We start from the raw sequence: 16,037 nt of genomic DNA, 5'->3' as shown, positions 1-16,037 counted from the left end.
ATGATTACAGGAAGAAAAACACCAACACCCTTTCCAGTCTAAACTAAATGGACTTTTAACTGATTATGAGACTGAGGTGGAAAGTGTAGTCTGTTAGAGGCAGTTCTTCAGTTACTTAGTTTTTTCTTTTCTTTTCAGTTGGCTTCAATTGCCTAAACTCATCGCTATCTTTTGGTTGGATGCTAGCTGGTTGACCGGAAGATTCTTGCTTAGCTCTGTTGTTTGCCGCTGAAACTTGTAAGCTGGAAACCCCAGCATTGTTGCTGTGTCAGAGTCCGTACAAACTTTTATATTAACCTGGAAGCTCAACTTGTTTTTCTCTGCAACTGCAAAACTTGTTTCTGTTTTCAAACTGTCAACAATAATAGCTACAGGTAATATGGCTTCAAAGTAAATGCACTTTTCCGAACTATGTAATTTCCCAGATTGATGACAAGCCCTTCCAAGACACAGAAGTTCATTTTAAATAGACTTTGCATTTTTTCTTTTGGGTCAGCAGCAAGCTCTTTCACTCCTTTTTGGTTAGGACCTGTTTTGTTTCAGTAAGTTGTCTGGGTTAGTTGCACTGTCTGTTATCAGTCAGTGCATAGTTTCTCTGCTTTCCTTTCGTTTGCCAAGTCTGAACTTGTGTTATAATATTGCTCCATGCAGTAGTAGTTAGCCGCACAATCGTCCAAAGACAGAAAAAAATAGGAAAATACTAGCTTTTTTTTACCCCTCCCAAAAAGCTCATGAGCTGCTCTCGGCGCTTTGCTCTTAAGCCTCCGTCCTCTATATGACTAAGTATCAGTGGCACTTTAAAAATTCTTTCACTTCGTCAGTTTTTTGTTTGTGCAAACCTGTTTTCATATTCCGCAATTATATTAAGCACATTGCAGTTTCAATCATTTTGCTTAATCTTCATCTAACCCTGCAGGATTAACAAGAGGTCAGTAACTTATTCTCCTTTAATACTTCGAAATTTCTATCCTCAACATTGAACTAGATGGTCATGAGTAAGATTTTTCTAATCTCAGTGTTTTGGGGGTGTTTGGCTCCAGGGATTAAAGTTTAGGAGGTGTCACATGGGGTGTTGCATGTGGAGTTCGGATACTAATAAAAAAACAAATTACAGAATCCGTCAGTAATCCGCGAGACGAATTTATAGCCTAATTAATCCGTCATTAGCACATGTTTACTATAGCACAACATTGTCAAATCATGGACTAATTAGACTTAAATATTCGTCTCGCAAAATAGTTCTAATATGTGCATTTAGTTTCGTAAATAGTCTATTTAATACTTCATGCATTTTGTCTAAATATCCGATGGGATAACGACTAAAGTTTAGGAGGGGGAAACAAACACCCTCCTTATGCTAAAATGACAGCTTTTCTAGAATTTTTGTCTTGTCATAGTCTTACATGATTTGCAAAATAATTCATCTAATCTTGCGATTACATGCAATCTCCCCTAAACTTGCAATATGTGCTTGTTTCCACCTTCAGTAAACTGTTCCACTCTATAAAAGCTATTCGGGGATCCTAAATCATAATTATGCTTTAAGTTTCCACTTTCTCCCCTGAAGATATGAGAAAAAAAGAAAAAACGAAGAAGACCGCAAGGTACATTCGGACACTTCGCAGCAGGCGAACACCGAACACTGGAGCACAACTTCGTCAAAGCAACTCCAGAGCCCATCATTTCGGACAGCCTGGCCCAACTCCAGCAGTAACACAATAAGTGCTAAAATCCCAAATGCAGCATTTATCTTTTCACAATCATTTCGATCTTTTTAACGAACTCTGCTATTTCGCAACCCAATCCCTTAGGAGCCTAACTCATCACTTATCTTTTCGATTTGCTCAAAAAAAGTCACTTATCTTTACGAAAGAAAAAAAACACTAGGATTTCGAACCTGAGGCACTACCCCAGCCAAGTTTTCTCCCGTCGGTGCCTGCTACTCCCTGCGGCTGAGCTACCCAGGTCAGGAAAGGTCAAGCGTGCCTGACGGAGTCAGAAACCCGTCCGGGAATCCCGTGTGCACCGATGGGGAAGATTTTTCGCGGCTAGCGCTGCGCGCTGGCACGAGCGCAAACATCATCGCGCCGTGAAAAGCAGTCGCAAGTCCCACACGGCAGAGAAACAAGGGGAAAAAAGAGCGCGAATAGAGGGTGCCTCCGGGCCCTGCCCGTGACTCCCTCGCCCAAATCTTACATTCCTTTTTTTGTTGACAGAATATCGTTGCCTTTGATGGATATTTCACAAAGGTAGATTGATTGACAGAGATGCGTGTAATCGAGAATAAGATGGCAACAGAGACATAAGAGTTAGACAGGATCAGGACTGTCAGCACGACGTAATACCCTACTCATGTGGTCTGTTGAATTGTATTGGCTTCGTATGATATTGCGTGTGTTTGGAGGGGGTCCCTGCCCACCTTATATAGTTCTGGGGTGCAGGGTTACAAGTTGGTTAGATTTAGGAGATAACCAGAAAAGTAATAACAGATTACAGAAATCATGGGATCATACGTATCCTAACAGATCTCGTAGTACCTTTAGGATATCTTCCCGGTGTCTTGCGGGGCACGCCGAACAGCGCCGTGCAACGTAAGGCTTTATCTTGTGGGCTGGGCCATCCCTAGGGGTGTAGCCCATGTGGTCTGCCATGGGTATCCGGGGTCGTACCCCCACAGCTAGTCCCGAGCGCCTTGTATCCGTTGTGCAACGCCGTCTTGAGCTTGTTCGAGCAGGTGCGAACAAAGCCGGGCAGTCAGACTCATGGTCCAACCACCGTTATGAGTTGCCGAGCAGTTGTGAACCGTTGTCGAGCAGTTGTGAACCGTTGCCGAGCAGTGTGAACCATCGCCGAGCAGTGTATCCTAAGTAAGGCTTGCCATAAGAATGTAAGGAGCTCAAGTTCAAATTCAAAAATTTCCTCGCAGTAGATCAAGTGTGCCCACTTAGAGTCCGACCACGAGAAAGGGAGATAGTCTTCTTCAACTTCAGGAGGCACAGAGTCTTTCAGATTAAAGCAGACACACTCACCGCAAGGTGAAGTGTATCCACTTAGTCCCTGAGCCTGACAGTAGGTGACGCAGTCACGTGGTGCCCAGCCGAGCAGGCAACCAGTCCCTGGGCGTAGCCCCAAAATGAGAAAAGCACATTCACTGCAAGGTGAAGTGTGCCCACTTAGTTCCCTGAGCCTGACAGTAGGTGACGTGGTCACGTGGTGCCAGGGTCAGAAACAACAGTGAACAGAAGAAAGTTTCCAGTGTGGTGAGGAACCAAGTCGTATTAATGACGCAATCCCCGAGCCTCAAGTAGAAATCTTAGAGAAAACAAATCATGGAGAAAAAACTAAAGTAATGGCTATACAGTAGGAGGTATTGAGCCTTAATGGATTGCAGAGAAGTCGGCGAATATTCAGTGAGCAGTAACACATTGCGGCGAAAAATGGGCGAAATGGGCTACAATTGCGCAGAAGCCCAGGTAACGGCCCACCAAGCCGTTTCGGAGAATTCGGAGAGGCGCAAATCATGGAGCGGTTTCCCAAAAACTCTTAGAATACGAAAAGTGGGGGGAGTGCTTTATAACTGCGCCACCGCACTCCTGCGCTCCCACCTTTGCCACTTCGCCACTTCGTCTTCCTCCTCAGCCCTCGTGTTTCCCGATTCGTATTCACATGCGCTTCCGCCGCCAATCCCAAACGAGACCTGAGAGATGGCCCAGAAGAGGGGAGTTGGAAACCCAAAGAAGGCGGCTGTCGGAGCCAGCCGTGATAATGAGTCGGAGCCAGCCAGGATGGTGGAGGCGGGCGTTCTTCCGGACCGTGTCACCGCCTGATGGCGGCCGGCCAATGGTGAGCCCTGCCCAATGCCTCATACCGACGAAGCTGTAGTTTTGAAGATTACTTCTAGCGTGGATTGAGAGTTCCTGTTCATCCTTTCTTGCGGGATCTGTTGGAGTTCTGGAGAGTTAGTCTGTGCAATCTCCACCCAAACACCATCTTGCACATCTCGATTTTTATCCATTTCTGTGAGGCATATCTCAGGATTCTTCCCCACTTCAATCTCTTCTGTCACCTATTCTGGCTGAAGAAGAAGGGCAGCGGCGGTTCTAGGGTGGTTGGTGGCATGTATCTGCAACTCCACGATGGGATGGCAGGCGAGTACATCACTGTACCACTGAAGACCTCACTGAAAGGGTGTAATGCTAGGTGGTTCTACATGAAGTAGAGCCATCCTGCCATCTGCTGCGACGTCGACCACTGTCCCAGAAAACCAGAAGAGCTGGTCGGAGAAGCCGAGCAGTGGTGATATAGATCAGGTGAAGGAGCTTCTCGGCCTGATAAAGGGCGTGAAGATGAACGGTAGACTGGTGGCGGCGAGCTTCATAGTGTGCCTGCGTCCAACCCTACAAGGAGAGGGCCCACACAGGCTTTGATTCAAGGGGGACACTGATGGCACCTGGGAGGGGATAGAGAGGCTATCGAGAGACGATGTAATATGCTGAGCAGATGAACTATTTACTCCGAACGCGTCGTTCAGCGTGCAAGGGTAGACAAGAGCCTTCAACTGCACGAACCCCCCTCCTTAGGTAAAATCTCAACTATTTTGTTCCTAATGCTTTTTATCCTGTATCGTTGCTGAGCAGTGAATTGATTTACTTGTGGAAAGATCTATTCGTAGGAATGAGCGGCGTACTTCTCAGGGCGTGCCGAGGAGTGATTGGCCAAAGGCAGTGAATGCCCAGGCCAACAACTCAGCCTGAGGAGGGTGCCATCAGCGCCTTGCCGGAGTCCGGAGGCATAGGCGCTGATCGGACAGAGAGTCCCCCCCAGTGTTAGAGAAAGTCTAGAGGAAAAGGGCGGCGATAGATGAGCCGACCCGGAAGAAGAGGAAGATAGCGGGTGTAGCTCCCCACAAGCCGGGCGACATCTCACTTGGCGGTGACCAGACCACTCGAATGCAGAGTGCGGCGATGTCCGAGTGGTCGGACGACGACAGGGGCTCCAGTAGCTCCTCCTCTGAGCGTTGAGGTGCTGCCACGCAACACACGCGCCGAGGTGCCATCGAAAGGAGGGGAGGGAGTCCCTGAGCAACAGGCGAAAGAAGTCCCCGAGCAATAGGCGAAGGAAGTCCCCGAGCGACAGGCAGAGGAGAGGCCGATGGCTAGGGCCACGAGACCTCTAGCCCAGGGCACGCGGGTTGATCCTAGAGCCATGCCTGGGAGTTCAGGGAGGCAGCGCCGGTTCAAAACCATGTACCGGGAGACCAACGTGTAAGTATCCTTGCCTTGAATTAAGTTTGTTGTTAGATCCTTATAGTTGTGGCGATTGACGAGCTAATCTAATGTAGAGTGAGGCATACGAAGGATCTGAATCTATCCATCCAAACTAGCGAATAACCGGGGGCCAGTCTCGGCGCGGAGACAATGTGGGCAGACCCCATCCCGGAATCCCTGGGCACTCGGTGGCCTGCGGAGGAGTCAACCACCGCTGCGGATGGACTTGGCAGTAGAGAACGGCTAGGCGTCGTCAGCAGTCGACGGCGACGCCAGGGGCAACGGCGAGAGCCACCGGGTCTTCGGAGGTGGACGCTGGAGTTGCCGCCGCCATGCTAGAGTCTAGAGTGAAGAAGCCGGTGGTGCTAGAGGAGTAGGCAACACTCCCTAAAACGTCAGAGGGCATGGTCGGACACGCTGTGCGGCCCCGAGCCCCCAGGTGGTGCCACCAGCTGCGGAGGAGGACGAGGGGGAAGAGATTGAGCATGAGGAAGTATGATCTCAAGTCGTCTGAATCCTCCACAAGTGGGGTGATTAAGTGGTGGTCGTGGAAGAGGAGGACACCACCAGGGAGATGAAGAGGCTAGAGTCCACCCTTTCCACAGCCATGAAGCAGATCAAGGTTAGTATTGCATCATCAATGTTCGTCTTTGATGTTGGAGATTGGAGTTCATAATCTTGTTGCTTTTGTAAGGCATGGCACGAACTGCCGAACAATGGTGACAACTGATCAAGAGGATGGAGCCCCTCGCTGAGGAGAACACAAAGTTGAAAGAGGCATTGAAGCTTATGGAGAAAAATGTCCAGAGGGCCCAGCGCGAGCGGGATCTTGCCGAATCTAACGCGCGGGATCTGGAATACCAAAAGGGGGCCTTATCCGGGCAACTAGGCGACCGTGTTTGAGCAGTTACAGGGTAGCTCCGAGCAGCTAAGAAGCCTCTCCAAGCAGAAAAAGGTACTATGGATCGGTGAACTTGTTCTGTATTGCCGAACAGCTTTAATGTTGCTGACGATCGTCACTTTTGTAGAGCAAGATGCGGAGCTCGGCTAGTTACGTCAGGTCATCGGTCAACTCCAAGAGGAGGAGAAGGTGTCTAGGCGCACAGAGAAACCGACCGAGGAGCTAAAAGATGAGTAGTTCATGGTCGGAGTTGTTACTTAAGTGACTTATTCGCTTGAAGGATCTTCTCGGTGCTTGCAGAATACCGTCAAAGGATCAAGGTCCAATTCGACATGCTGGAGCTAGAGGCGCAAACCCAGATGCGAAAGCTCGATGCCGTGGTGGCTAGTGTTAGGTCGGTGCTTGACTACATCGACATGGAGGCAGCTCCTCAGCCCAACGATAGGACCGCCTCGTCCGGACACCATCATCGACAGGTTCAAGGCGGTGTGGGAGAACTTCAAAACCTTCAACCGCGATGCCACTGTCTCCACCATGACCCATGCCCTGGCGGTAGTCCAGTCTCATTACCCTACCATCGATCTGCGAGCGATGGGGGTCGGACTCGCCAGAGGGACTGGTGCGACGAAGCAGCAAGGAGCTGGAAGATGAGGTGGAGGATGCGGCGAAGAGGCTGACCAGGAGACATCGACTTGTTCGGCGAGGTGGACGGGGAGGGCCAAACATAATGACCTGCTCGGAGAGTAATCTGTAACAGCTAGAGAGGATAGTTAAAACGCACGATGGCGCAAACAAATATTAATGTATGTGTATAAATGTTGTAAAGTGGCATGTGCATGTTTATGCAGTTTGTCAGTGTTTCGGTGAAAAATCATTGTAGTGTCTAACGCGATTATACATGGTATAAGTAGCGTCCGAGTAGTTAGTTCGTTACTGAGCTCTTGGCCTTGGCTAGCCCATATTCCATAACATCGAGCGCGGAGCCCGTGCACGTGTAGGAGGAACAGACATGACCAAGGAATCACAACCGACCACCTATAACGCAGAGCGCGGAGCCCATCGCACGTGTAGGGAGAGATCGGAGATTAGGTTTTTTCTTAAGAACATAGAGCGGAACGTGTGCTGCTCAGCGGTTGGCGAAATATCTTGGAGATATGGAGAAACGTGGTGGAGCGTTTATGGAGATCACTTATTGGAGTTTGTTAAGGAGTAGCGTAGAGCTAGCGACCACAAATGGAGATTAAACTGTAATGGAAAAATAATGGAGACAAATTATGGTGACAAAAACTTCATTCATTATGGAGTGGAGAATACATATCTGGAGCTTTTCAAGGATAGAAATGTATAAGGTGCTCGATGTGCCATGAATTGGGGATATCGATTCCATCCAAGTCACATAGCCGGTAAGACCCTGGTCGGGTAACCTCTTTAACCACATAAGGCCCTTCCTAGGGGGAGGAGAGCTTGTGCATCCCTTCGGTTTTCTGTTTTATGTGGAGAACGAGGTCGCCGACAGCAAATGAACGACCTTTGATGTTGCGGTTGTAGTATCTTCGCAAGCCTTCTAGGTATTTGGCTGTGCGGATGCAAGTGATCAGGCGTTCTTCTTCGGCCCTATCAATGTCCTCTGTCCGAACAGTTGTGGCTTGCTCTTCATTATAATGTTCCACCCTAGGTGCTCGGAAGGCAATGTTCGCTGGAAGTATGGCTTCTGAGTCAGTAGACCAAAAAGTACGGAGACACACCGGTGCTACGACTAGCTTGAGTGCGCAGTCCCCTAGACCACAGCTGGGATCTCTTTGAGCCATCTACCCAGATGCTTTTCCTCTTTCTGATATAGCCTCTTTTTTAGGGCATCAAGGATCATGCCGTTCGTCCGTTCGACCTGGCCATTGGCTATAGGATGGGAAATAGAGACATTTGACGGAGATGCATCGGTATTCGCAGAAGTCCCAAAAATGATGACCAGTGAATGTAGTTCCGAGGTCAGGTGATAATGCTGTTCGGAAGACCGAATCTGTGGATGATATCTTCGAAGAGCTCGACTACTTTCTTTGCAGTAGCCGAAACAAGCGGTTTGTATTCGATCCACTTGGAAAACTTGTGAATAGCGATGTACACGTACCAAAAACCGCCTGGCGCTGGCTTGGAAGGCCTTATCATGTCCAGTCCCTAGCATGCAAAAGGCCAAGAAGCTGGGATGGTCTATAATTCCTGTGCCGTCACGTGTATCTGTTTGGCGAAAAATTGACATCCTTCACAACATCGGACGAGGTCTTCTGCATCGACGATGGCCATGGGCCATCGATGAATTGTCGGAGTTTCTAGCTTGATCGGTTTGGCAGTCGGCGAGACATTCAAGGAGTGTTGATCTTCTCCCATGTTACCTCCGGTATGTCTCTAGGTTTCCAAGCAAACATGTCGGCATTGGCATGTAGGAAAGAGATGAGCACGCTTTCCTATTTTGGGTTGAGGTGAGCACGCCAACCTCCTGTGTTTCCTTGGACTTGGCGGAGGCACGCGGAGGGTCCGACATTGAGATCTCAAGGTCATCGGTGACCATGCTAGCCATCTAGATGGAGAGGTCGGTGGCTTCGGCGAGGGCGAGACTCTCAGTCTCAAAGGCATAGGCGATGGAGAGGTTGGCCCGCAGGGCCAGAACTCCTATAGGCAAAGGCATCTTTAGCACCAGATAGGCGTAGTGCGGTATGACCATAAACTTGGCCAGAGCTGGCCGACCAAGTATGGCATGGTAGGCGGTGTTGAAGTCGACGACGTAGAAGTTGATGTGCTCGACGCGATAGTTACTAGCCATGCCGAACTGTACTAGGAGGGTGATCTCTCCAAGCAGTTTGGATGCCCTACCAAGTACCACACCCTAGAAGGAGTCGGAGGGTGCAAGGTCTCCTATCCCAAGGCCCAGCTCCTTTTGGGCTCCGGCAAAGAGGAGGTTTAGAGCACTTCCGCCGTCGATGAGTACTTTCCTGAAAAGCACTTACCTGATGGTTGCATCAAGAACAAGGGGGAAATGCCCTATGTAAGGGATGTCCGCCCACTGGTCGGCCCTGCTGAAGGTGATGGGGACCTCGGACCTAGGGGCGATACCTGGGGTTGGCGACGACGTCTTCCACGTTGACGGCGAGCACCCGGTAGGCGGTGAGCTTCCTATCTCTTCTGCTCTCGGCGGGGGCAAGGCCCCCGAAGATGGTGGCGAACCACTTTGTCATGATCCTAGAAGGTGTTGTTGTTGTCCCCAGGTGGTCGACGACCTCTTGCTCCATTGTTGTTGTCGTCGTTCGACTTTTTAGCCTGGAACTCCTTAGCCAAGCCGAGGCAGCCCTTCATCTTGTGCTTGCTGTTCTTGTGGAGGGGGCATGGGCCTTCGAGGATCTTCTTGTACTGCTCGTCGTAGTTGCGCTTGGCACGAGATTCATCAATGGTGGCAACGATGTGGTCTTGTCGGCGGCGGTGATATTAGCCAGATTTAGATCCTTCTGGCCGATCACGGTCACTGTCCCGATGGTGACTCCGGTCGTCGTAGTGGCGGTCGCTGTGGCATCAGTCGTCGGGTCGCTCGTCGCTGCAGTGAGTTAGGTGATGAGTGCCTGCATCCTCATTGAAACGTACTTCGGCCTCTTTGGCGTCGGCGTATTGATCGACGGTCGTAATCATCTCGTCAATCCCTTTTGGCAGCTTGTGATTGAACTTGGAGCGGAGGTTGCGGTGGAGTCCTCGGACGAAGGTGGTGATGACCTCAGCTTTCGTGATGTTAGGAATAGAATTCCTCATCTCAGAAAAGCATCAGATATAGCTACAGAGGACTTCGGATGGCTTCTGGTAGATGCGGCTCAGATCGTGCTTGGTGCCTAGCCGAGTACACATAGCCATGTTGTTGTCGATGAAGACCTTTCTTCAGCTCTTCCTAGGATCCGATGGCAAGGCTTGTGAACCAGTTCATTGCAGTTAGCGTGAGCATGACAGGAAGATAGTTCGCCATGACTGCTGGTGTCTCCCCCGGCGACAGTGCACAACAGTGGCATAAGCTTGTAGCCACTGTGTGGGGTTCATCCGTCCCTCGTAGGGCTCGACCCTGGTGATTTTGAAACCACGGGGCCACTGGAGTGTTCGAAGTGCCCTTGTGAATGCTCAGCGCCCTTCGGGATCATCACCGTCGAGATCTGCGGCGTTGCCGACGTTGAGTGGCTGGAGGGCTAAGTCCAGATTACCGAACTCTTGTTCGTATTCTTGACGATGACGTACTTCTTCATGGCGAGAGAAACAATGTTCGTCGATATGACGTCGCGCGTCTCGGAGATTGTTGATGTATGCTCGGACATCCTGGTCGACTTCCTAGTCGTGTTGGCGAGGGTGGTCGATGCGGTTGCCCCTAGCTCCCCCCTAGAGAGGTTGTCCATCGTCGCGGTGCTAGTCGACGAAACGACTTCGGCTGGGGCGGCGATTAGATCTTGGCTCGGCGGATCGGCGAATCGAGCTCGTCGAGTAGGAAGGTCTCTGATCCTAGCGGATCTCGTTGACCTGGCAGTGCACCGCTTTAAGCATGGCAGCGACCTTGGCGACCTCCTGTGTTTGCGGGACCCGGGCGAGCTCGTTGGCGGCCACGGCCAAGTTGGCGCTTGGGGTCTTGTAGACATCGTGGCCGTCAACACGGACAAATTCGTTGTCAAGGTTGCGTTGGAGTGGGTGTGGCCTTCCTTACGAGTCAATCTGATCATTGTGAGCAGCCTTGGCTAGCACAAGGGCAGCCTCATTTGCTCGACGCTGCACACGGTTGACGTTCCTGTTGACGCGAGCGGCGCGGTCCTCCTCGGTTTCCCCATCCCATGGGGGGCTGTCGTGGCTGACATTGAAAATTCCGCCTCCATGGAAGGGAGGGAAAGGAGGTTGTATGGTGGTGGTTTCAGCGACAGTCTCCGTAGATTCCTAGGACTCTAAGTCTGGACTTTCCTCCAGGATGGTTTAGAGGGATGTTTCGGGGCATCGGCCGACATGTAGCATGTTGATAGTCAGCGAGAGCTGGTCGGCGATCTGGTCGGCGAGAGGATGGATATCACCAACCTGGTCGGCGAATTTGCCCCTTAGGGCATCTTGATAGGTGGCGGCGACGTTGGTGAGCCTGAAGGGTAGGGTCGTAACCCTTGGAGTTTGCTGATTAGCCTCCGATAGATCTGAATTGGAGGGTGGTCAGAGCCGATTCCGCGATGGAGAGGCAATCGACGAGCTTTTCGGCCAACCTGATCAATGGATGCGATCAGATCGTCGTTGTTGATTTGCCTCCTCGGGTAGCGGGGGAGCAGATGGCGAATTGTCGACGAAGACGACCTCGGAGGCGGTTCCGAAATTGGATCTGCAGTCGCAGGTGTTCAGGTGATCACGCAGAATCGATCTGCACCGGGTCGATGAGCTCTCCGACTCCGTTAGCGTTGATGATGCAGGAGATCGATCCAACCGTGAAGATCTGGTCGGGCTATGGGAGGGACAAAGAGCCTGTGAAAAGTATCATCTTGTTCGACATGAAAACAGCATGCACATCCCCTACCTTGCGCGCCAACTGTCGACAGAATATCAGTCGGCAATCCTCCAAGGGGTATCCCACGAAGGTAGATTGATTGGCAGAGATGCGTGTAATCGAGAACAAGAAGGCAACAGAGACGCAAGAGTTAGACAGGTTCGGACCGTCAGTGTGACGTAATACCCTACTCCTGTGGTCTGTTGGATTGTATTAGCTTCGTATGATATTGTGTGTGTTTGGAGGGGGTCCCTGCCCGCCTTATATAGTCTGGGGGGCAGGGTTACAAGTTGGTTGTATCTAGAAGATAACCGGAAAGTAATAACAGATTACAAGAATCATGAGATCATACGTATCCTAACAGATCTCGTAGTATCTTCAGGATATCTTTCCGGTGTCTTGCGGGGCGCGCCGAGCAGCGCCGTGCTCCGCAAGGCTTCGTCTTGTGGGCTAGGCCACCCTAGGAGTGTAGCCCATGTGGTCTGCCGTGGGTATCCGGGGTGGTACCCCACATTTTCCCCCAAATCTCGCAGCCTCTCTCTCCTTCGCATTCCATTCGTCGCTGCCCACCACCAGTTTCTCCATCGCCGGTCGCCGCGATCCACTCCCTCGCCGGTGTGCACCACCCATACCTCCGCCACCAGAGATCCTACGCGCCGCCGCCAGGGCCCCTCACGGCAAGGTCATTCCACCGTACCACTGCCGCAAAAACTGCTGTGAGCCTGTAACCCTATGCTGATTTGTGGTCTGCCGACAGGCAGCGCCTCCGCCTCGACTCATCCATGTGCCACTGCTGCTGTAGGTCCATCGACATCGTAGGTACCAGCAATCTAACCTCTCACTCTTCCAATCGACTAATCCCAACTTTTCCCCAAATCATACCCCAGAAAAATTGAAGATCTATGTGGTTTCTGAGTATCATTTGGCTTTGCCATCTGCCAATATCGTATTTCCGCAAGATTGAGGGTAAGATCTACCACCTCGTTATTGCTTTTATGGACTTTTTTTTTACTTTGTAAAGTATGTTCTGTAGTGGGGTGGCAACCCTGGGTGATTTCTGCTTTTATTCTTTTGACAGTTCAACATTTAGCATGCGAAAGATAAAATGGATCCAAAATTAAAATTAAAATAATTCCGTACTAGCTGTGCCATTATAATTTATTTGTGAACATGAGAGTAGGGGGAATTCTTTTCATGAATCATCAGCCAAAATTCAATGCCTGGATGCAATCCAGAACGTGCAGTAACCAGCAGTATTTATCTGCATCAGATTGGTTGCTGTTAGTTAACGAGGGCATCCTTGCCATAAGGTAGTTTATTGCCTAATCTCATCTTTTTAACTATTTTGATGCCTAAACTGAACTTTCTTGTTCTTGCCTCTTTTAACTACTCAGGCTATATTTGGTGGATCGAGTTTATAATGAATTAGATTGTTAATTAGTCTTAGCTTCAGGCCATATATTTCTTCACTGGTTGCTTTTGAGGTGGTTCCTAGTCACATTGTTCTTATTATTCTTAGAAACAAATCTGCACAATAATTCTTAGATTACAAATCTGCATTCTAAAACCGATTTGTGTTTTATTGTTCAGTTAAGTATATGCTAGATTCTAGGTATAAATCTGTATTTGAACATCAATTTGAGCTTCTCTAACAGATCTGCAGTAGCAGGGCAGCTTGGTTGGCAGCTCCCAGATGTGTTGTGGTAACATGGCAGCTTCTTGATGTGCCATGGCACAACACTGGTTCTGCACTGATGGCATGTGGTGCAGCATGAGTGGTGAGCATCTCCCCTTCAATACATGGTCCTTGCTTATCTGGGTTGAGTAGTTCATTCGTTAATTATTTTTCTCTAATTACATTGATACTGCTAGGTGTTGCTATTAACTTAACAGCTTTATCATTGAGTAGCAAAAGTGGGGGGGGGGGGGGGGGGGGAATCTTCGTGTCCATATATTAGTAATTGAGATGACAAATCCTAAAATTGTAAGTGGAGAACCTATTTTGCTTCCTGAGTTGAAGTACTGTGTGGCATATGGAGGTCTTAATTTGTTATATGTGTTGTGTCTGCAGCTTACAGAAACTTGGATTGTTCCAACTCAAAGTTCTGCCACTGATCTTAGAAGACAACTAGTCCCAAGCTGTAACTTCTATGAGGTAATTTTAAATAGTAGTTCCATGTAGTTTCATTGATTCTCTGATCAGCCAATTCAATGGAAAATTTTGGTTTTAGTAGCGCTTGTGGAGTTTACTTGATGCACAGATTCATTTTTCCATCTAGTTAAAAGGGTCAATTATTAGACATTTGGTTTAGTGGAAAATCCATCAAGTACAAGCAAGCATAACTCAATCTAGTTAAAAGGGTCAATTATTTAACATTTGGTTTCGTGTACATATATTAGTAATTGGGGCTGACAAATTCTTAAACTGTAAGTGCACAACCTAATTTTTGCTTCCTGAGTTCAAGTAGTTTATGGCATATAGTGGTCTTAAATTTGTTTTGGGACAAAATTAAATATCAACTTATGTTCTAACGACCGGTTTTGTGGTTCTTTAAGTGAATAATGTATGCGTTGAATCTGGCCATTGCATCTGGTTCATGCTGCACGCTGCATGAAACATGGCGGTGTTAATCTGACTATCTGAAGCAAATTGTGCTACTTGTACAGGTGGGAAAGGGGAAGCGTTGATTTTACTTCAGTTGCTTGAGCTCCAATCGTCGATCTCAGATTTGTCCAGGTGCTGCTGCCCTCTCCTTCCAGACCTCACTTAAATGATAGACATTTTAAATAGCCAGCATGTTCGCTTGTTGGTTTCAGTCAGGGCTTATCAGCCAGCCAACAGTGTTTTCCTCTCACAACAAACCAGCACCAGCCGGGCTTATCAGCCAGAAACCAACCAGCGAACAGGCCAAATAAGTTTTTCCTATGATATCTTGCCTTACATCACTATAACTGATTTTTTATTCTCATAAAAATTTGAGACTTTAGCTGTTGCAAAATTAGTAGGGTGTGATGACATTTTATGGACTGCTTTTGTGTGATAAACTGCTTGTCATTATTAGTTGTTTATCTGGTCTATAGAAAATTGTTACTGCTAATATCATGTTAATTTTTTACTGCTTTAGTTAACGTTAGAATGCTTGTTAGTTAGTGTTTTAGCAGGCTGTACTTAAGGTACAATTCTACTTTGGTCAATTATCTGGTTGCAGCCTTATGCTCAAAATATGTATGAATCACATTGGTACTTTGCTTGCAGCTCATTTGTCAAATGGTTCAAATAGGCATACCACCAGAATTAACTAGCCCTTTTGAATCACAATAATTGTTACATCACAGGTGATATGGCTACCAACCTACAACTAGACCATTCTAAATTTTTTATGTTCCTACAAGTATTGATTTACTGTATATGCACCAAACATGAATATAACTCTTGTTTCCATCTTTCATAGTTCATGTGCCAAATGTAAATTATTCAGATTATTTCTTTTTGATGTAGATGGCAACTGGAGATGGATCTTCATGTTTCAGCAAACCTGGACCACAATAGTGATGTCATTGACTAGTGATGGTTGGAAGGATTTCGTGGAGCCAGCATATTTTGTTCATGGTAATATGCATTTGGGCTGCAACCAACATGTTTGATCAGCGTGTGTGCTGCGGAGCAAAAGTATTTTGGTAGCAACCTTTGATGTGGCTGTCTTGGTTTTGCTGCAGCAAAGACTATACATATTATCTAGCTACTGCCATCTAGAATGTAGACTATTAGGAAGCAGTAGCTTCATACCGAGAGCTGTATGACTTATATAGCAACTTTGGTTCTCTGCTGACTTGCAGTTTCATGTTTGAGTTAGGTTGGCACATGTTGCCAGATGTATGAATTTTTAGTGATGATGATATATGTATTGAGACATTTGAATACAACATTTATCTTCTTATGGTTGAATGGTTCATCATTGAGCTTATGTGAAAAGGATCGGTTATGAAGTTCAATGAGCTTATCGATATTAAAAATGTGGTTTACTTCAGGAAGCAAGAACCTTCCCTCACGGCACCATAGCTGACAGGGAAAGTCTGTTTCTTCCCTGACGGGTATTTAGCTGACAGGGAAAGTTCAAACCTTCCCTAACAGTTCTGTAACCGACAAGGAAACACTTCCTGACAGGAGAGGGGAAAGCGACATGGAAACTTGGTCTCGTACCGTCAGGGAATGTCAACTTTCCATGACGTTTGTTTCTTCACGGGTTATCCCTGATGGTAACCGTCACGGAAAGTCTTTCCTGACGGTTTTAGGTACTTTAGCTGACAGTTTCCTCCGTCATGGAAAAAATTTGCTAGGTAG

The 16,037-nt window shown here is 48.2% G+C and overlaps 1 long non-coding RNA gene across 3 annotated transcripts in view; it reads left to right on the top strand.

Moving 5' to 3' along the window:
- Nucleotides 1–15,625, top strand: part of LOC136549846 (uncharacterized) — a 30,093-nt gene extending 14,468 nt beyond the window's left edge. For 2 of the 3 annotated variants that reach the window (XR_010782063.1, XR_010782061.1), the window contains exons 3-6: nt 13,351–13,473; nt 13,767–13,850; nt 14,363–14,432; nt 15,195–15,625. This is a non-coding gene — a long non-coding RNA (uncharacterized lncRNA). The remainder of the gene's footprint in view (nt 1–13,350; nt 13,474–13,766; nt 13,851–14,362; nt 14,433–15,194) is intronic. The other variant, XR_010782062.1, reaches the window with a different exon arrangement.
- Nucleotides 15,626–16,037: the final 412 nt, after the last annotated feature.

The sequence above is a fragment of the Miscanthus floridulus genome, chromosome 4 (genome assembly GCF_019320115.1).
Source record: "Miscanthus floridulus cultivar M001 chromosome 4, ASM1932011v1, whole genome shotgun sequence".
NCBI classification, from domain to species: Eukaryota; Viridiplantae; Streptophyta; class Magnoliopsida; order Poales; family Poaceae; genus Miscanthus; species Miscanthus floridulus.
This window is presented reverse-complemented; position numbering and strand designations above follow the sequence as displayed.